The sequence below is a fragment of the Hypanus sabinus genome, chromosome 6 (genome assembly GCF_030144855.1).
Source record: "Hypanus sabinus isolate sHypSab1 chromosome 6, sHypSab1.hap1, whole genome shotgun sequence".
NCBI lineage: Eukaryota > Metazoa > Chordata > Chondrichthyes > Myliobatiformes > Dasyatidae > Hypanus > Hypanus sabinus.
The window spans coordinates 6,817,501-6,840,528 of NC_082711.1; the positions used below are offsets into that span (position 1 = coordinate 6,817,501).

The 23,028-nt window shown below is 50.9% G+C and overlaps 1 protein-coding gene across 4 annotated transcripts in view; it reads right to left on the reverse strand.

The window, feature by feature from the left end:
- Nucleotides 1-23,028, reverse strand: part of mroh1 (maestro heat-like repeat family member 1) — a 170,424-nt gene that overhangs the window by 138,531 nt on the left and 8,865 nt on the right. The gene's annotated exons all lie outside the window — the stretch shown is intronic.

Genomic DNA, 23,028 nt, shown 5'->3' on the forward strand with positions numbered 1-23,028 from the left:
ACGCAAACATCTGCCCGCACAAGGCTTCACAGTCATGGTAGTCTTTCTCGGGGTAAACACACGTACAAAGCGGAAGTCTTTTTTTCGTAAAAGCAAAAATCCCCTGGTTAGCAAAAACAGGTACTAATGAAGGCCTTTCGTCACAGCAAGTTGTCGTAAAGCGAATGTTCGAAAAATGGGGGACACCTGTATACAGCACAGCTCGACAAGCAGAGATTCCATAAGACACAGGAGTAGAATTAGGCCATTTAGCCCATCGTGGCTGATTCATTATCCCTCTCAACCCCATTCACCTGCCTTCTCCCCATAACCTTTGACACCCTGACTAATCAAGAACCTATCAACCTCTGCTTTAAATGCACCCAGTAACTTGGCCTCCACAACTGACTCTGGCAATGAATTACAAAAATTCACCATGCTCTGGCTAAAGAAATTCCTCCTAATTCTGTTCTAAGACGTCCTTTTATTCCAAGACTGTGCCCTCTGGTCCTAGACTCCTCCACTATAGGAAACATCCTTTTCATGTCCACTCTATCTTGACCTTTCAATATTCAATAGGTTTCAATGAGATTCCCACCCTCCCCAATTCTAAACTCCAGAGTACAGGCCCAGATCCAACAAATGCGCCCCATGCCTTAACCCGTTCATTCCCAGGACCATTCTCTTGGAATGTCTCTGGACCCTCTCTAACCTCAGCACAACCTTTCTTAGACAAACCTTCCTTGACAACGCTTCACAGTACCAGTGACCTGGGTTCAATTCCCGCCAATGTTTGTAAAGAGTTTGTACATTCTCCCTGTGACTGTGTGGGTTTCCTCCGGGTGCTCCGGTTTCCTCCCACAGTCCAAGATGTACCAGTTGGTAGGTTAATTGTTCATTGTAAACTGTACCGTGACTAAGCTAGGGTTAAATCAGCAGTTGCTGGGTGGCGTGGCCCAACTGTATCTCAAAAAGTAAATAAAAACAAGAGACCCAAACGCACTCACAGTGCTCCGTGGATCTGACCAATGCCTCATAATTGCACTGATGGGCTAGTGGAAGAAGGCTTGCCCCATGAGGTACCTCCCCTGCATACAGTCCATATCCCTCCTTTCCCAGCCTGTGTAAATATCGCTTAAACTCCCAGGATGCTGCCTGATTTAGAGAGTATTCGCTATGAGGAGAGAGGCTGGACAAACCTGGGTTGTTTTCTTTGGTGCATCGGAGGCTGAAGGGGTAACCTGGCCGACTAGGCCACGCTCTCCTCTTCTTGCCACCATTGGGAAGGAGGTCCCACACTACCAGGTTCAAGAACAGTTGTTACCCTTCAACCATCAGGATCTTGAACCACCTCACTCACCTCAACTCTGAGCTGATTAACACAATCTATAGACTTACTTATAAGGACTCTACAATTTGCACGATTTGCCTTTTACACATGGGTGGTTTGTCAGCACTTGTTATTTCTAACTTTTCATAAGTTTATTGTATTTCTATTACTTTCCTGTATGGTACAGTACGGCCTGGTACAGGAACACCAATGTCTTTGAGTGGAAAATCCTACAAAAGCTAATGGATTTGGCCCAGTACATCACGGGTAAACCCTCCCATCATTGAGCACATCGACATGAAACATTGCTGTTGAAAAGCAGCATCCACCATCAGAGACCCTCACCACCCAGGCCAGGCTCTTTTCTCACTGCTGCCATCGGGTAGAAGGTACAGGAGCCTCTCGACTTGCACCAGAGGTTTAAGAACAGCTACCACACCCACCCCCCCAACCATCAGGCTCCTGAACAAAAGGGGATAACTACATTAATTTAAAGACTCTAGTTATAGACAATAGGTGCAGAAGTAGACCATTTGGCCCTTCGAGCCTGCTCCACAATTCTGAGATCATGGCTGATCAACTACTATCAATACCCGGTTCCTGCCTTGTCCCCATATCCTTTGATTCCCCTATCCATAAGATACCTATCTAGCTCCTTCTTGAAAGCATCCAGAGAATTGGCCTCCACTGCCTTCTGAGGCAGTGCATTCCAGACCCCCACAACTCTCTGGGAGAAGAAGTTTTTCCTTAACTCTGTCCTAAATGACCTACCCCTTATTCTTAAACCATGCCCTCTGGTACTGGACTCTCCCAGCATCTGGAACATATCTCCTGCCTCTTGTCCAATCCCTTAATAATCTTATATGTTGCAATCAGATCCCCTCTCAATCTCCTTAATTCCAGCGTGTACAAGCCCAGTCTCTCTAACCTCTCTGCGTAAGACAGTCCAGACATCCCAGGAATTAACCTTGTGAATTTATGCTGCACTTCCTCTACAGCCAGGATGTCCTTCCTTAACCCTGGAGACCAAAACTGTACACAATACTCCAGGTGGGGTCTCACCAGGGCTCTGTACAAATGCAAGAGGATTTCCTTGCTCTTGTACTCAATTCCCTTTGTAATAAAGGCCAACATTCCATTAGCCTTCTTCACTGCCTGCTGCACTTGCTCATTCACCTTCAGTGACTGATGAACAAGGACTCCTAGATCTCTTTGTATTTCTCCCTTACCTAACTCTACTCCGTTCAGATAATAATCTGCCTTCCTGTTCTTACTCCCATAGTGGATAACCTCACACTCATTCACATTAAACGTCATCTGCCAAGTATCTGCCCACTCACCCAGCCTATCCAAGTCACCCTGAATTCTCCTAACATCCTCATCACATGTCACACTACCACCCAGCTTAGTATCATCAGCAAACTTGCTGATGTTATTCTCAATGCCTTCATCTAAATCGTTGATGTAAATCGTAAACAGCTGTGGTCCCAATACCGAGCCCTGTGGCACCCCACTAGTCACCACCTGCCATTCCGAGAAACACCCATTCACCGTTACCCTTTGCTTTCTATCTGCCAACCAGTTCTCTATCCATGTCAATATCTTCTCCCCAATGCCATGAGCTCTGATTTTACCCACCAATCTCTTATGTGGGACTTTATCAAATGCCTTCTGAAAATCAAGGTACACTACATCCACTGGATCTCCCTTGTCTAACTTCCTGGTTACATCCTCGAAAAACTCCAATAGATTAGTCAAGCATGATTTGCCCTTGGTAAATCCATGCTGGCTCGGCCCAATCCTATCACTGCTATTTAGATATGCCACTATTTCATCTTTAATAATGGACTCTAACATCTTCCCCACTACTGATGTTAGGCTGACAGGATGTTAACAGCATGTTAATTCATGCTTGTTATTTTTGGCTATTTATTTATATTTGCATTTGCAGAGATTGATGACAGTTAACAGTCCCTGATGTCTATAGTTATTGTTCCACAGACTTGCTAAGTATGCCCTTGGGTAAAAGAACCTCAGGGGTGGATGTGGTTATATGCATGTACTCTGGTAATAAATTCTACTTTGAAGTTAGACATATGTATGTGGATAATAAGCTTACTTTGAGCCTGGTCGAGGTTATAAAATTACAGGCAGTATCAAGCTAGTGTCTTTCTCCCAGGGTAGCAACTACAGAACGTGCATTTAAGAAGAGCAGTATATAGATGTGCGGGGCAAGCCGTTTCACACAGAAAGTGGCGGGTGCCCGGAATCGGGGCCACGGAGAAAGCTGCAGGGGACAGTGGGGAGAGGGGACAACACAGCCAGATCACCCACCTCCCACAACCAGCCACGCGGGACCCTCTCCTGGAAAGCCCCATTGCTCGTGTATCAGATCCCACATGCGACCACCTGTATACAGCACAGCTCGACAAGCAGAGATTCCACAAGACACAGGAGTAGAATTAGGCCAAGTGTCTCCCCAGGTTACTGAACACCTAACCTATGAAACTCCAACATCACACAGATTTTTAAAGCTTTATAATTACAAACACAAGCATCTTCAGCAGTTATGAAATGGAAGAGCAGCTAATTAAATCAAAGGACAGCTAGACTTTTATAAGAAAAGGCTTGTGTGTAACAGTCCTGCACTAACCAGACAGAGACCACTGTATTTGAGAACAAAGCTGCCAGTTCACAGCAGGAGGTGCCTGGAACAGTCCTTCCAGGTGAGGCGACACTGTACCTGTGAACCTGTTGTGTTCATCTACTGTACCCGGTTCTCCTGGTGTGGCCTCCTGTATATCAGTGAGACCCAAAGTACAAACCCCATTTCCAGAAAAGTTGGAATATTTTCTGTTATGCCCGCAGCCCCCTCCTTTATGAGAATCGCAAGAGCACTAGTGGGGGGGGGGGGTCAGTAGACCCAGGAAATGGGAGAGAGACGTGCCGGATGCCTCGTTCCTCTGCGATGCAAAATAACGCGGCATTGACCATTGTCTCCTGGAGACCACGTTTTATGGATTGGGGACTATGCTACGTGCAAGCCCTCGGGCAAAGTGGGCTGGTTGAGAGAGAGATTGCATCATCCCAACCTGATTGACATCTGAGACCCCGTGAGGAAGTATAAAAGGATACAACCCCTTCAGACGCACCAGAAGAAACGCTAATGATCCTGTATTAGCGGGAAGCCACGTGTGTTTGGTTCCCTCGCCTGGGAGCCAGTGGCGGGTACCACAGAACCGACAACTCACCACGGGGAACCAATTTCCCCGATTCAACGGATTTGCTTCATAAAAGACCCAGGCAAGTTTCTTTTCTCACAAATCTCTCTCTCTCCAACAAGTGAAAACCCAGCAGTCCCCAAAGGCTCAAGCCTGCAGGAACTGAGAGACTTTTATATTTCCATCGGACAATATATTATCCCCTAGACAAACGATCGAGCTGTTTCTTATTGATGGTTATTATTATACCCGCGCTTTTAGATTGAGTAGTGACGACGTATATTATCCGAATGTTTGTATTAATCTTATTTTTGTGCCCCTTTATAAATAAAGACTTTTAAAAATAGTACCATCAGACTTCAACGGACCTCTCTATCTTTGCTGGTAAGTGATCCAGTTACGGGGTACGCAACATTTCCAAAATGCAATAAAAACAAAAATCTGTCATGTTAATTCACATGAACCTTTATTTAACTGACAAAAGTACAAAGAAAAGATTTTCAATTGTTTTACTGACCAACTTAATTGTATTTTGTAAATATACACAAATTTAGAATTTGATGGCTGCAACACACTCAACAAAAGTTGGGACAGAGTTAAAATAAGATTGAAAAGTGCACAGAATATTCAAGTAGCACCGGTTTGGAAGACTCCACATTAAGCAGGCTAATTGGTAGCAGGTGGGGTATCATGACTGGGTATAAAAGTAGCGTTCGTCAATGGCTCAGTCTTTGCAAGCAAGGATGGGTCGTGGCTCACCCCTTTGTGCCAAAATTCGTGAGAATTGTTAGTCAGTTCAAAAGGAACATTTCCCAATGCAAGATTGCAGAGAATTTAGATCTTTCAACATCTACAGTACATAATATTGTGAAAAGATTCAGAGAATTCAGAGACATCTCAGTGCATAAGGGGCAAGGTCGGAAACCACTGTTGAATGCGCGTGATCTTTGAGCCCTCAGGCGGCACTGCCTAAGAAACCGTCATACTACTGTGACAATTATAGCCACCTGGGCTCAGGAGAACTTTGGAAAACCTTTGCCACTTAACACAGTCCGTCACTGCATCCAGAAATGCAACTTGAAACTGTATTACGCAAGGAGGAAGCCATACAGAAACACCGGCAAGTTCTCTGGGCCCGAGCTCATCTCAGATGGAGCAAAAGACTATGGAACCGTGTGCTGTGGTCAGGTGAGTCCACATTTCAGCTAGTTTTCGGAAAAAACGGACGTCGAGTTCTCCGTGCCAAAGATGAAAACAAACACCCTGATTGTTATCAGCGAAAGATGCAAAAGCCAGTATCTGTGATGGTATGGGGGTGCATCTGTGCCCACGGCATGGGTGCGTTGCATGTATGTGAAGGTACCATTGACTCTGAGGCGTACATTAGGATTTCAGAGAGACATATGTTGCCATCAAGGCGACGTCTCTACCCGGGACGTCCATGCTTATTTCAGCAGGACAATGCCAGGCCACATTCTGCACGGGCTACAACAGTGTGGCTTTGTAGACACAAGAGTGTGTGTGCTCGACTGGCCTGCTGCCGATCTTTCCTTTCGGTTAGTCCTGACGAAGGGTCTCGGCCCAAAACGTCGACAGTGCTTCTCCCTATAGATGCTGCCTGGCCTGCTTTGTTCCACCAGCATTTTGTGTGTGTTGTTGTTTGAATTTCCAGCATCTGCAGATTTCCTCGTGTTCACCCATCGTCACCTTGTGTTTTTCTCTTCTTCCCCCCCCCCCCCCACACATTCTCACTTTGACACCTCAGCCTTGTTTTTCCAGTCCTGATGAAGGGTCTCAGCTTAAAACATCGATTATTCTCTCTTCCACAGATGCTGTCTGGCCTGCTGAGTTCCTCCAGTGTTGTGTGTGTGTGTGTGTGTGTGTGTGTGTGTGTGTGTGTGCGCTGAGAGAGGCTCCCAACCTTTTTTAATACCATTAACTGAGGAGATCGTGGACCTCAGGTTGGGAATTCCTGTTTAACACAATACTCCTGATGGGATGTTGCTAAAGCCATATATAATTACAAGATGACACCTTTTTATTCCTGTTCTAATCAGTTTATGTTTTGTTAAGTTTCTCCAGATGGAGGGTGGTAGTGTATGGAACAAGCTGATATAATGTAGAAACTAACAGGCCCTTCGGCCCACAATAACCTACTCCAAGATCAATCCAATCCTTCCGTTCTACATAACCCTCCATTTTTCTCCCACCCATTTCCCGACCCAAGAGTCTCTGAAATATTTTTTACATCTGCCTCTGCCGCCACCCCTGGCAGGGCATTCCATGCACCCGCCACTTGGTGTAAAAAAAAAGTCACAATGCTTTAAACAACATTTTGACAGGTCCATGGATAGGAAAGGGTTAGAGTGCATTAGAGTGACGTCGGCCAAACAAGGATAAACGAGACTATCTTCAATGGGAATCTCAGTCAGCAGGGGCCAGGTGGGCTGAAAGGACTTTCATTCTGTATGACTCCAAGACATTTGGATAGGAAAGGTCTCCATGTTCAAAACTACGCATGTGTTACCACATACCTCGCTTTTTAAAAAAAAGACCAACACCCAATGCGCAGAGACAGAAAAACACACAATTCATAGAACCAGTAAAAGCAAGCAACAGCATTCAGAACAAAATGGAGCCCGCAGGCACGAAGCCTGGAGCAGGCCCCACAGCCTCAGTTCATCACACAGCAGGGCAAATCACACAGAGCCCGCAGGCACAAAGCCTGGAGCAGGCCCCACAGCCTCAGTTCATCACACAGCAGGGCAAATCACACGTATCCCACAGACACGAAGCCTGGAGCAGGCCCCACAGCCTCAGTTCATCACACGGAGCCCGCAGGCACGAAGCCTGGAGCAGGCCCCACAGCCTCAGTTCATCACACAGCAGGGCAAATCACACGGAGCCCGCAGGCACGAAGCCTGGAGCAGGCCCCACAGCCTCAGTTCATCACACAGCAGGGCAAATCACACGGAGCCCGCAGGCACGAAGCCTGGAGCAGGCCCCACAGCCTCAGTTCATCACACAGCAGGGCAAATCACACGGAGCCCGCAGGCACGAAGCCTGGAGCAGGCCCCACCGCCTCAGTTCATCACACAGCGGGGCAAATCACACGGAGCCCGCAGGCACAAAGCCCACGGTGGTCTCACAGACAGAGCTCTGCAGAGAGCAGCCCTTCAGCCCATAGCATTGCGGCAAACCTATCATATATGTAATGAAATAGCTAATTAATCCCTTCTGCCTACACAATGTCCCCATCCTTCCATCTCCCTCACGTTCTTGTGCCTAACTAAACATCTCTTAAAAGTCCCTGATGTATCTACCTCCTCCACCACCCAGACAGTGCATTCTAGACACCCACCACTCTCTGTGTAAAAACAACTTGCCCCTCACATCTCCTTTGAAATTACCCACTCCATCTTAATTGCATGTCCTCGACATTTCAACTCTGGGAAAGAGATACAGTCTGTCCACTCGACCTATGCCTCTCTATCAGAACTCTCCTCAGCCACTGATTCATCTGCACTATCATCCTGCTCCTGCCCTGACCAGCACATGGCACCAGAAGTAACCTAGAAATTACTTCAGCCTCTTGCCTACCCTCCACCCTCTGCGTAGGACCTCTTACCCCTTCCAGCACATTCAACTTTCAATGACTCATGTACAAGAAAACCAAGCTGCCTTTGGTTATTAAAACTTCTCAAACTCTCAGTATGTTCAAAATAAATTGTAGTTACTTCCCCAATTCCTCCCCAACTTCCCTCTGCTTAGCCTGAGCAAGATGCTGGTTACAGATTAACCTATAGTTCTAAATATAGACATGCAGAGGCATTCACAGAGCAGAAACCATGGGCACCACGAGCGTAGTGGTTGGTGCAATACTATTACAGCTCAGGGCGTCATCAGAGTTCAATTCCTTCGCTGTCTACAAGGAGTCTCTGTACATCCTAAACACAAGAGATTCTGCAGACACTGGAAATCCACCTCAACACGTACAAAATGCTGGAGGAGCTCAGCAGTCAGGCAGCGTTTATGGAAACGAACAGATGACTTTTCAGGCTGAGTCCCCTGTCAAGACTGGAATGGAAGGGGGAAAATAAAAAGGTGGGGGAAGGGAAGGAGGCCGGCCGGAAGGTGATGGCTGAAGCCAGCTGGGTGGGAAAGGGGAAGGGCTGAAGAACAAGGAATCTGATAGGAGACGAGAGTGGAACATAGGAGAATGGGAAGGAGGACGCCAGTGGGAGGTGATAGTCAAGTGAGAAGAGGGGAGGGTGAGGGAATAGAAGGGGGAGGGTGAGGGAATAGAAGGGGAGGGGGAGGGAACAAAAGAGGGGAGGGGAGCTCCCTCCGAACTACAACTAGAGGTCATGGGTTAAAGGTGGAAGGTGAGAAGTCTAAGGGAAACATGAGGGGAAACTTCTTCACTCGGAGGGTGGTGAGAGTGTGGAACGAGCTGCCAGTGGAAGTGGTGCATATGAGCTCAATCTCAATGTGAAAGAGAGGTTTGGATAGGTACATGGATGGTAGGGATACGGAGGCCTCTGGTCCTGGTACATGTCAATGGGAATAGGCAGTTTAAAAGGTTCGGCACAGACAAGATGGGCTGAAGGGCCTGTTTCAGTGCTGTACACTTGACAATATGATACTACTTCCCTCCGCCAGCAGATTTCTGAGCGGACAATATACCCAAGTACACCTCACTATTTTTGTTCTTTTTGCACTACGCATTTATTTTTTTAATAATATATTTATAATTGTAACTTAAGATTTTTTTCCTGTATTGTATTGTACTTCAGCATGGTAACAGTGCAGTTGGTACGACCCTATCCCAGCTTGGGGTGTTGGAGTTCAGAGCTTAATTCCAGCGGCCTCTGTAGGCCCTCCCCGTGACTGCGTGCGTTTCCTCCCACAGTCCAAAGACACACCGGTTAGTAGGCGAACTGGTCCTTGAACACCGTCCTGTGATTAGGCTGGGGTTAAAACAGTGTGTAGCAGGACGGTGTGGCTCGATGTTCTGTTCTGCACTGTATCGCTAAATAATCATTAGAAAGAGGTGACTATACTCCAGGGGATAGAGCTGGGAATAGGCCCTTGCAGCATTTTGAGCCATGCTGCCCAGCAGCCCGATCTGACCCGAGCCGAACTACGGGACAATTTACAATGACCAATCAGCCAACTAACTGGTACACGGGAGGAGAAAACCCTCTCATACCACACAGAGGACACCAGAACTGAACTCAAGCTGCAGCAGTGGCAGGCCAACTGCTGTGGCACCCATTAGCCATCAGCTACCCATCGCCGAGTTCTGCTCGGGATTGACCTGACCCATAGGTTCAACAGGTTAGGACTTTATTCCCTGGAGCGTCGAAGAACGAGGGAAAATTTAATTGAGGTATACAAAATGATGAGGGGTACAGAGACGGTAAATGCAAGCAGGCTTGAGGTTGGGTGAGACACTACAGGTCATGGGTTAAGGGTGAAAGGTGAGGAGTTCCTTACTCAGAGGGTGGTGAGAGTGTGTGATGAGCTGTCAGCGGAGGTGGTAGCTGTGAGTTTGATGCAACATTTAAGAGAAGTTTGGATAGGTACATGGAGAAACTCAGCAGGCCAGGCCGCTTCTAGGAAAGGGAATAAACTGTTAACGTTTTGAAACCCTTCATCAGGACAAGAAAAGAGAAGATGCCAGAATAAAAAGACGGGTGGAAGAGAAGGATGCCTAGCTAGAAGGCAGATTACTTCCTGAATGGTCTCAGTTAGGAAAAGGGGAAGTAGGCCCCACAGCCTGTCCGGGTCACCGTGGGGTACGGTCAGTGAGGGGTCTGTCCGGGTCACCGTGGGGTACGGTCAGTGAGGGGCCTGTCCGGGTCACCGTGGGGTACAGTCAGTGAGGAGCCTGTCCGGGTCACCGTGGGGTACGGTCAGTGAGGGGCCTGTCCGGGTCACCGTGGGGTACGGTCAGTGAGGAGCCTGTCTGGGTCACTGTGGGGTACGGTCAGTGAGGAGCCTGTCCGGGTCACCGTGGGGTACGGTCACTGAGGGGCCTGTCCGGGTCACCGTGGGGTACGGTCACTGAGGGGCCTGTCCGGGTCACCGTGGGGTACGGTCAGTGAGGGGCCTGTCTGGGTCACTGTGGGGTACGGTCAGTGAGGAGCCTGTCCGGGTCTCTGTGGGGTACGGTCAGTGAGGGGCCTGTCCGGGTCACTGAGGGGTACGGTCACTGAGGGGCCTGTCTGGGTCACCGTGAGGTACGGTCAGTGAGGAGCCTGTCCGGGTCTCTGTGGGGTACGGTCAGTGAGGGGCCTGTCCGGGTCACTGAGGGGTACGGTCACTGAGGGGCCTGTCTGGGTCACCGTGGGGTACGGTCAGTGAGGAGCCTATCTGGGTCACTGTGGGATACGGTCAGTGAGGAGCCTGTCCGGGTCACCGTGAGGTACGGTCACTGAGGAGCCTGTCCGGGTCACCGTGGGGTATGGTCAGTGAGGGGCCTGTCCGGGTCACCGTGGGGTACGGTCAGTGAGGGGCCTGTCCGGGTCACCGTGGGGTACGGTCAGTGAGGGGCCTGTCCGGGTCACCGTGGGGTACGGTCAGTGAGGAGCCTGTCCGGGTCACTGTGGGGTACGGTCAGTGAGGAGCCTATCCGGGTCACCGTGGGGTACGGTCACTGAGGAGTCTGTCCGGGTCACCGTGGGGTACGGTCACTGAGGGGCCTGTCTGGGTCACCGTGGGGTACGGTCAGTGAGGAGCCTATCTGGGTCACCGTGGGGTACGGTCAGTGAGGAGCCTGTCCGGGTCACCGTGGGGTACGGTCAGTGAGGAGCCTGTCTGGGTCACCGTGGGGTACGGTCAGTGAGGAGCCTGTCCGGGTCACTGTGGGGTACGGTCAGTGAGGAGCCTATCTGGGTCACTGTGGGGTACGGACAGTGAGGAGCCTGTCCGGGTCACTGTGGGGTACGGTCAGTGAGGAGCCTGTCCGGGTCACCGTGAGGTACGGTCAGTGAGGAGCCTATCTGGGTCACTGTGGGGTACGGTCAGTGAGGGGCCTGTCCGGGTCACCGCGCGGTACGGTCACTGAGGGGCCTGTCCGGGTCACCGCGGGGTACGGTCAGTGAGGGGCCTGTCCGGGTCACCGCGGGGTACGGTCACTGAGGGGCCTGTCCGGGTCACCGTGGGGTACGGTCACTGAGGAGCCTGTCCGGGTCACCGTGGGGTACGGTCACTGAGGAGTCTGTCCGGGTCACTGTGGGGTACGGTCACTGAGGAGTCTGTCCGGGTCACTGTGGGGTACGGTCACTGAGGGGCCTGTCCGGGTCACCGTGGGGTACGGTCACTGAGGAGCCTGTCTTGGTCACCGTGGGATACGGTCACTGAGGGGCCTGTCCGGGTCACCGTGGGGTACGGTCACTGAGGAGCCTGTCTTGGTCACCGTGGGATACGGTCACTGAGGAGCCTGTCCGGGTCACCGTGGGGTACGGTCACTGAGGAGCCTGTCCGGGTCACCGTGGGGTACGGTCACTGAGGAGCCTGTCTTGGTCACCGTGAGGTACGGTCACTGAGGAGCCTGTCCGGGTCACCGTGGGGTACGGTCAGTGAGGAGCCTGTCCGGGTCACCGCGGGGTACGGTCAGTGAGGAGCCTGTCCGGGTCACCGTGGGGTACGGTCAGTGAGGAGCCTGTCCGGGTCACTGTGGGGTACGGTCACTGAGGAGCCTGTCCGGGTCACCGTGGGGTACGGTCACTGAGGAGCCTGTCTTGGTCACCGTGGGATACGGTCACTGAGGGGCCTGTCCGGGTCACCGTGGGGTATGGTCAGTGAGGGGCCTGTCCGGGTCACCGTGGGGTACGGTCACTGAGGAGCCTGTCCGGGTCACCGTGGGGTACGGTCAGTGAGGAGCCTGTCCGGGTCACTGAGGGGTACGGTCACTGAGGAGCCTGTCCGGGTCACCGTGGGGTATGGTCACTGAAGAGCCTGTCCGGATCACCGTGGGGTACAGTCAGTGAGGAGCCTGTCCGGGTCACCGTGGGGTACGGTCAGTGAGGGGCCTGTCCGGGTCACCGTGGGGTACGGTCAGTGAGGAGCCTGTCCGGGTCACCGTGGGGTACGGTCAGTGAGGGGCCTGTCCGGGTCACCGTGGGGTACGGTCAGTGAGGAGCCTGTCCGGGTCACCGTGGGGTACGGTCACTGAGGAGCCTGTCCGGGTCACCGTGGGGTATGGTCACTGAGGAGCCTGTCCGGGTCACCGTGGGGTACGGTCAGTGAGGGGCCTGTCCGGGTCACCGTGGGGTACGGTCAGTGAGGAGCCTGTCCGGGTCACTGTGGGGTACGGTCAGTGAGGAGTCTGTCCGGGTCACCGTGGGGTACGGTCAGTGAGGAGCCTGTCCGGGTCACCGTGGGGTACGGTCAGTGAGGAGCCTGTCCGGGTCACCGTGGGATACGGTCACTGAGGGGCCTGTCCGGGTCACCGTGGGGTATGGTCAGTGAGGGGCCTGTCCGGGTCACCGTGGGGTACGGTCAGTGAGGGGCCTGTCCGGGTCACCGTGGGGTACGGTCAGTGAGGAGCCTGTCCGGGTCACTGAGGGGTACGGTCACTGAGGAGCCTGTCCGGGTCACCGTGGGGTACGGTCACTGAAGAGCCTGTCCGGGTCACCGTGGGGTACGGTCAGTGAGGAGCCTGTCCGGGTCACCGTGGGGTACGGTCAGTGAGGGGCCTGTCCGGGTCACCGTGGGGTACGGTCAGTGAGGAGCCTGTCCGGGTCACCGTGGGGTACGGTCAGTGAGGGGCCTGTCCGGGTCACCGTGGGGTACGGTCAGTGAGGAGCCTGTCCGGGTCACCGTGGGGTACGGTCACTGAGGAGCCTGTCCGGGTCACCGTGGGGTATGGTCACTGAGGAGCCTGTCCGGGTCACCGTGGGGTACGGTCAGTGAGGGGCCTGTCCGGGTCACCGTGGGGTACGGTCAGTGAGGCGCCTGTCCGGGTCACCGTGGGGTACGGTCAGTGAGGAGCCTGTCCGGGTCACCGTGGGGTACGGTCAGTGAGGAGTCTGTCCGGGTCACCGTGGGGTACGGTCACTGAGGAGCCTGTCCGGGTCACCGTGGGGTACGGTCACTGAGGAGCCTGTCCGGGTCACCGTGGGGTACGGTCACTGAGGAGTCTTTCCGGGTCACCGTGGGGTACGGTCACTGAGGAGCCTGTCCGGGTCACCGCGGGGTACGGTCACTGAGGAGCCTGTCCGGGTCACCGCGGGGTACGGTCAGTGAGGAGCCTGTCCGGGTCACCGTGGGGTACGGTCAGTGAGGAGCCTGTCCGGGTCACCGTGGGGTACGGTCAGTGAGGAGCCTGTCCGGGTCACCGTGGGGTACGGTCAGTGAGGAGCCTGTCCGGGTCACCCTGGGGTACGGTCAGTGAGGGGCCTGTCCGGGTCACCGTGGGGTACGGTCAGTGAGGAGCCTGTCCGGGTCACCGTGGGGTACGGTCAGTGAGGAGCCTGTCCGGGTCACCGTGGGGTACGGTCAGTGAGGAGCCTGTCCGGGTCACCGTGGGGTACGGTCAGTGAGGGGCCTGTCCGGGTCACCGTGGGGTACGGTCAGTGAGGGGCCTGTCCGGGTCACCGTGGGGTACGGTCAGTGAGGAGCCTGTCCGGGTCACCGTGGGGTACGGACAGTGAGGAGCCTGTCCGGGTCACTGTGGGGTATGGTTACTGAGGAGTCTTTCCGGGTCACCGTGGGGTACGGTCACTGAGGAGCCTGTCCGGGTCACCGTGGGGTACGGTCAGTGAGGGGCCTGTCCGGGTCACCGTGGGGTACGGTCAGTGAGGAGCCTGTCCGGGTCACCGTGGGGTACGGTCAGTGAGGAGCCTGTCCGGGTCACCGTGGGGTACGGTCAGTGAGGAGCCTGTCCGGGTCACCGTGGGGTACGGTCAGTGAGGGGCCTGTCCGGGTCACCGTGGGGTACGGTCAGTGAGGGGCCTGTCCGGGTCACCGTGGGGTACGGTCAGTGAGGAGCCTGTCCGGGTCACCGTGGGGTACGGACAGTGAGGAGCCTGTCCGGGTCACTGTGGGGTATGGTCACTGAGGAGTCTTTCCGGGTCACCGTGGGGTACGGTCACTGAGGAGCCTGTCCGGGTCACCGTGGGGTACGGTCACTGAGGAGTCTGTCCGGGTCACCGTGGGGTACGGTCAGTGAGGAGCCTGTCCGTGTCACCGTGGGGTACACATTTCACTGTATGGATCAATGTACACGTGACAAATAAGGCTGGTTACTTTAAAAATGATACCTAATCTCTTTCTATTTCTTAGGAAAATATCCCTCTTGTCTTTTCTGTCCAACTACATCTACTACTTCCTCTGGGAAGATCGTTCTATACACCCACCAACCTCGTTTTGGAAAAATTGTCGCCCAGGTTCGCTATAAATCTTTCTTCTCTTAACAACAAGCTCACACTCAACATCAGTCAGATGAATGAACTGATTGTGGACTTCAGTAAGGGGAAGTCAGATCACACAAACACAGACACCAGTCCTCATCGAGATATCAGTAGCTGAAATTCTGAGCAGTTTTAAATTGCTAGATGTCAACATTCTGAGCCAATCACAAAGAAAGCACAACAGCATCTGTACTTCATTTGATGTGTCACCAAAAACTCTGGTAGCATTCTACAGATAGACTGTGAAAAGCATTCTAACTGGTTGCATCCCGGCCTGGTTTCGAGAGGTCACTGCACAGGATCGGAACAGGCTGCAGAAGGTTGTAAATTCAACCAGCTCCATGATGGATACGAGCCTCCTCCGCATCCAGGACACCGTCAAAAAGCAGTGCCTCAAGGCGGCATCCGTCGTGAAGGATCCTCCCCACCTCGGGCATGCCCTCTTCTAATTAATCAGGGAGGAGGGACAGGAGACTGAAGACACACACTCACTGTTTCAGGAACAGCTTCTTCCCCTCCACCATCAGATTTCTGAATGGAGAATGAGCACTACCTCATTATGCTTCACAGTGATCACTTTTGTTAGTAACTATTCTGCCCTTGATCACGAGTTTTCCCCGTTTCCTTAAGCAATGCAGACAAGTAAACTCCAGGCCTGGTGCAGCTGGAGTTTGAAGGCGATTTTATTGTTCAACACGTTAGTGTAGGTCAGGAGCTGAGCAAACAGACAGTACTGACGAGCATTCTCAGGAGAGGTGGATTCAGATATTGATTAAAACTCCTCTGAGGGGAACACGGTGCTTCTGACAACTGATGAATAAATATACAGGCGATTATGTAATGGCCAACCTGACGTGGAAGGCTAATTGCTGAACAATGCAGGTATAAGTTATCAGGAACAGCTGTAAGCAATGAGACCGAGTAAGTAGAGATAAAGTAGTGAACCAAATTACCGGGGGGGGGGGGGGGGGTTGGAGTGGACATAACAGTAGCCTAGGGTAATACTTTCATCTTGCCATGTCAGAACAAATTTCACAACATATTTCAGTGGATGTGGAGAGAATGTTTCCTATGATGGGGGAGTCTAGAACCAGAGGACACAGCTTCAGAATACAAGAACATCCCTTCAGAACTGAGATGAGGAGGAATTTCTTTAGCCAGAGGGTGGTGAATCTGTGGAATTCATTGCCACAGGCGGCTGTGGAGGCCAAGGCATTGGGTTTATTTAAGGCAGAGGTTGATGGGTTTTTCATCAATCAGGGTGTTAAAAGGTTACGGAGAAAAGGTACGAAAATATGGTTGAGAGGGATAATAAATCAGCCATGATGGAATGACAGAACAGACTCGATGGGCCGAATGGGTTAATTCTGCTCTGATGTCTTATAGTCTCATACACCTAAATCTGATTCCTCATACCCATACCCACACTTCCTGATTTTAGTCTCCCTGCCCTGTAGCCATCTACCCTCGTCTATATAATGATCAATACCCCACTATCCACTAACTTTCATCACCAGACTTACTGATCATAAGACCATAAGGCAAAGGAGCAGAATTAGGCCATTCAGCCCATCGTCTGCTCTGCCATTCCATCATGGCTGATTTATTATCCCCCTCAACCCCATTCTCCTGCCTTGCCCCTGTTACCTTTGACACCCTGACTGATCAGGGAATCCCCCCTCCCCTTCTTACCCCATCCCTGATATATTTAGTTCCTCCCCACTTTTTTTCCCTCTCTTTCTGCCCATCATTCTGCCTGTTCTCCATCTCCCTCTGGTGCTCCCCTCCCCCTTTCTTTCTCCCTAGGCCTCCCGTCCCATGATCCTTTCCCTTCTCCAGCTCTGTGTCCCTTTTGCCAATCACCTTTCCAGCTCTTAGCTTCACCCCACCTCCTCCGGTCTTCTATCATTTCGCATTTCCCCCTCCCCCCAGTACTTTCAAATCTTTTACTACCTTTCCTTTCGGTTAGTCCTGACGAAGGGTCTCGGCCCGAAACGTCGACATCGCTTCTCCCTATAGATGCTGCCTGGCCAGCTGCATTCCACCAGCATTTTGTGTGACATTAAATATATCTTGGTTTTGGCTTGTTTAAGGCAGCTCTTTGCAACAGAAAAAGCTTCTTGAATTTCACCATCATTTACAAATCTTACAAATGCTGCAACGTGACATTTTCTGGTGAAATCTGTTGACACATCAACTTGGACAGAGAAGCGGTCGTTTTTCCAGTTTATCCCACAAAACCTCTTCAACATCATGTGGCATGTCATCAATACGTTGACTTATTGTACTGTTTGAGAGTGAAACCTTTTCAATTTCTTGTTTTGCATCTTGTCCTAGTGTTTTACCCACTATAATTTTACCTGCTGGTTCTCACCAACAGTGTGACTTTTCCTTTTCTGGGTAATACGTTCTGCTAATAAATAACTTGTTTCCCGAGCTTTTTTACTTGGATCACCAGTCCACGTAAAACCTATTGATAAGAAGCTTTCATTGTAAAGACAGACTTTTCTGTGTCACTCGTGCAGTGAAATGACTCAGGAGATTGTAACCTGATGAGAATCATCCCCAGCCCCAGGCGCAGAACCCTCTACTTCCATCTCACACCTCCTCTTAAAAAATAGCCACACTGGACCATCTTCAGAATGAAACTTTCCCTCCAATTTTCTACACCCTGGGAGAGTTTGTTCGCTCCCGTAAGTCAATCGGTAGTGCGTAAGAGGAAGTTGAGAGAGGTCATTCGGGAAGGAGATGCCGGCGTCACAGGCCAAGCTAGGGGAGTCCATTCAATGCTCGAATAATGCACTTCACACTCAACAGCCTACAGTCCTCCCCTGTACAATACAGTGCGCACCAAATACCAGCCTACCGTCCTCCCCTCTGTATAACACAGTGCTCACCAATTACCAGCCTACTGTCCTCCCCTCTGTACAATACAGTGCTCACCAATTATCAGCCTACCGTCCTCCCCTCTGTACAATACAGTGTTCACCAATTACCAGCCTACCGTCCTCCCCTCTGTACAATACAGTGCTCACCAATTATCAGCCTACCGTCCTCCCCTCCATACAATACAGTGCTCACCAATTACCAGCCTACCATCCTCCCCTCCATACAATACAGTGCTCACCAATTATCAGCCTACCGTCCTCCCCTCCATACAATACAATGCTCACCAATTACAAGCCTACCGTCCTCCCCTCCATACAATACCGTGCTCACCAATTACCAGCCTACCGTCCTCCCCTCTGTACAATACAGTGCTCACCAATTACCAGCCTACCGTCCTCCCCTCTGTACAATACAGTGCTCCCCAATTATCAGCCTACCGTCCTCCCCTCTGTACAATACAGTGCTCACCAATTACCAGCCTACCGTCCTCCCCTCTGTACAATACAGTGCTCACCAATTACCAGCCTACCGTCCTCCCCTCCGTACAATACAGTGCTCACCAATTATCAGCCTACCGTCCTCCCCTCTGTACAATACAGTGCTCACCAATTACCAGCCTACCGTCCTCCCCTATCCAATACAATGCTCACCAATTACCAGCCTACCGTCCTCCCCGCTGTACAATACAGTGCTCACCAATTACCAGCCTACCGTCCTCCCCTCCGTACAATACAGTGCTCACCAATTATCAGCCTACCGTCCTCCCCTCTGTACAATACAGTGCTCACCAATTACCAGCCTACCGTCCTCCCCTATCCAATACAATGCTCACCAATTACCAGCCTACCGTCCTCCCCGCTGTACAATACAGTGCTCACCAATTACCAGCCTACCGTCCTCCCCTCTGTGCAATACAATGCTCACCAATTACCAGCCTACCGTCCTCCCCTCCATACAATACAGTGCTCACCAATTACCAGCCTACCGTCCTCCCCTCCGTACAATACAGTGCTCACCAATTACCAGCCTACCGTCCTCCCCTCCATACAATACAGTGCTCACCAATTACCAGCCTACCGTCCTCCCCTCCATACAATACAGTGCTCACCAATTACCACCCTACCGTCCTCCCCTCCATACAATACAGTGCTCACCAATTACCAGCCTACCGTCCTCCCCTCCGTACAATACAGTGCTCACCAATTACCAGCCTACCGTCCTCCCCTCCATACAATACAGTGCTCACCAATTACCAGCCTACTGTCCTCCCCTATCCAATACAATGCTCACCAATTACCAGCCTACCGTCCTCCCCTCTGTGCAATACAATGCTCACCAATTATCAGCCTACCGTCCTCCCCTCCATACAATACAGTGCTCACCAATTATCAGCCTACCGTCCTCCCCTCTGTGCAATACAATGCTCACCAATTACCAGCCTACCGTCCTCCCCTCCGTACAATACAGTGCTCACCAATTACCAGCCTACCGTCCTCCCCTCCGTACAATACAGTGCTCACCAATTACCAGCCTACCGTCCTCCCCTCCGTACAATACAGTGCTCACCAATTACCAGCCTACCGTCCTCCCCTCCGTACAATACAGTGCTCACCAATTACCAGCCTACCGTCCTCCCCTCCGTACAATACAGTGCTCACCAATTATCAGCCTACCGTCCTCCCCTCTGTACAATACAGTGCTCACCAATTATCAATGGCCTCTCCTATCTCATGTCAAAAACTGAGAGTGGACTCAGCCAAATAAACACACGACTGCGTACTGCCACACTGGACTGAGAGACCTCTAATGCGATAGCTGATTGGGCTGCCTGTTCACTGCCCACCACTGTCAGCACTATCATCACCCGTGGTGCAAAGTTCAAAAAACAATGTTTCCTTTTTTAAAAATCACAGTCTCCTGCGGAACCCCGGTTGAGAAACCCTGGAGTAGACATCGTCTTTTTCCCAGGTTGGAAATATCTAATACGTTAAAGGTTTGAGGGGGAAATTCAAAGGAGATTCTTTTGTCGGAGAGGTGGGAGCCAGGGGGATGGTAGAGACAGCTACCATACAGACTTTGTACAGGCTCTTAGACGGGCACACGGATGTGAGGAAAATGGAAGGATATGGACCATCTGCAGGCAGAAGTGTAGCTACTAAGTTAATTGGCTCTGCACAACACTGCCTATTCCTGTATTGTGTTGTTCTGTTCACAAGCTCTGCCAACAAGCAGCTCAGAGTCTGAACTGAATGCAACACTTCAAACCTCAGGAACCTGGCCACAGTAGCGTCGCGGTTAGCAGAATGCTTCGCAACACCAACTGGGTGTTGGGTTCAATTCCCACCTCCGAGTTTCTACGTCTTTCCTGTGACCATGTGGGTTTCCTCCAGATGCTCTGAGTACCTACGGCTTGGGGTTAGTGAGTTGTGGGCACGTTCGGTGAAACCTGCACATCCTCGGACTGCGTTGGTCATCGAGCTGAACAATACATTTTGCTGTATATTTTGATGTTCAGTACCATGCAAGTCTGAGGCACCCTCATTTATATAGTTTCAGACGTATGGCCTCCACAGAGCCCTGATCTCAACATCTTCGACGCTGTCTGGGATTACTTGGACAAAGAAGCGAGCAAGACAGCTAAAGTGTGCAGAAGAACTGTAGCAAGTTCTCCAAGATGCTTTGAACAATTTACCTGTTTTTGATCAAATCTGCACGACAGTGTACCCAAGAGAACTGATGCAGTTTTAGAGGTAAAGGGTGGTCACACCAAACATGGATTTGATTTGCTTTTTCTTAATGTTTACTGCTCTTTATAGTAATTTTTTGATATTTAGAAATTTCCCATTTATTTTTGAAACCGTCTTCGCTTTACAGAATTTTTTTTACATACGCTAAGACTTTTGCACGTGACAAATCTAGTGTTCCAAGTCTTCAGCAATGTGTGAAAATGGCGAGTGTCTTACCCAGCATCCTCAGCTGATCTGAAAGCGCCCCAGCTCCCACAGTGGAGGCTGCTCTGCAGCCATGGGCACAGCATGCAATACACGGGCGTCCCTGTATGCTGTTGGACGCATGTGGACTGGTTGCAGCACAGTCTTGTCTGGCAATTTGAATGAACAGGAACGTCAGAAGCTGCACAGAGTAGTGGACAGGGCCCAAACCTTCACAGGCATGAGTCCCCACCACCACTGGGAGTATCACCTGGAGGCAATAACCATCATCAACGACCCCCACTTCACAGCTCCCATCAGGCAGGAGGAACAGAAGGCTGAAGTCCCACACCACCATGTCCAGCATCAGCCACTTCCCTTCAACCAACTGGTTCTTGAAAACCGTCACAACCCAAGTCACACACAAAATGCTGAAGGAACTCAGCAGGTCAGGCAGCATCTATGGAAAGTCGACGTTTTGGGCTGAAACCCTTTGGCAAGTTCTACCGAAAGGTCTCAGCCCAAAATGCCGACTGTACTTTTTTCCACTGATGCTGACTCACCCACTGAGTTCCTGCAGCATTTTGTGTGTGTTGCTTGGATTTCCAGCAACTGCAGATTTTCTCCTGTCTGTGATTTGACAACCAGAATCACTGCCATTTAGCAACACTAGAACCATTTTGAACGAAAACAAAATCTTTTATTGTTCTAATTGTGTTTCTTCATGTAAAAAATGTGTATACATTGTTACTGATTTCCTTGAGAATGCTGCTTATACCACGTGTCTGTGTTTGTGATGCTGCAAGTGTTTCTTTTCACCCATGACCTGTGTAGATGAAAACAAACTCAAGTTCAACCCAGGTTCAGTCCCGAACTCCATTGCTGTCTGTGTGGAGTCTGCATGTCCTCCCCGTAACCACGTGGACTTGTTCAGTTCTGCATTCCAGTGCTGTCTGTGTGGAGTCTGCATGTCCATGAGTTGCTGAGTTAATTGACCCCTGGCGTCTAGGAGAGTTGTTTGGCACTGAGATAGAGAATGACCTACATGCAGAGAGCCACCGAGAATGCACCAGGAGCTAGTATAGACAGTGGGCCGAAAGGTCAACTGGAACATCAAACAGTACAGCACAGCACAGCACTGGCCCTTCAGCCCAAGATGTTGTGCCAACCTTTTAACCCACTCTGAGATCAGTCTAACCCTTCCCTCCCACATTGCCCTCCATCTCTCTATCATCCTTGAACCTATCTAAGAGTCTCTTTAACCTATCTGCCTCTACCACCACTCCAGCAGCACGTTCCATGCACACACCACTCTGTGTATGTAAAAACCTGCCTCTGACATCCCCACCTTTGATTTCCTCCAATCATCTTAAAATTATGCCCTCTGCTATTAGGCATTTCTGCCCTGGGAGAAAGTCTTTGACTGTCCACTCGATCATCTTCTATACCTCTATCAAGTCACCTCTCATCCTCCTCTTAGCTCTGTGTACACCCAGGGCGAGTATAGGTTCAGTGGGACGAAAGGTCTTCATCTGCATGGTAAAGGAGAAATAGGAGGCGATACTCAGTTCAACAAGGACTGCAGACCTGATACCAGCCACCAAGGACATGTATAAGGACTTGGAAAGGGGCCAGTAACATCATGAAGGATCCCACTCACCCACCCTGCGTATGGACTGTTTGTCCCACTCCCATTAGGGAGGAGGTGACATAGCATCCATGCTGGGACCTCCAGACTCAAAACCAGTGACTTTCCCCAAGCAGTAAGGCTGATCAACACCTCCACCCACAAACCCACCCCAACCACCACTACTTTATCATTTCCTGTGTCACCTTATGTACAGACACTCCTGTGCCCAGTGCCACTTTATGGACTGACAATCAATCTGTGTATACAAACTCTTGTGTATTTATATTTATAGTGGTTCATTATTATTGTGTTCTTTATCTTATTGGTTTTTTCATGCTACATTGGATCCAGAGTAACAATTATTCCATTCCTCCTTACACCTGTGTACTGGAAATGACATTCAACACTCCTGAATCTTGGAGCGTGCTGAAGGTTCAGGCTCTCTGTTTGTTCCCAGCCTTGTGACAACGCACTCAAAACAAAGTCAACAGTCACACACCCAATGAAGCAGGCAGACACAATCCAGTCCGCTCACACTAATCACTCAAGGCTCCCATCCAACCAGGACACACATTCCACTCTTAATGAATCAGCAAGCAGCAGTAACCAGCGCATAACCACATCTGAC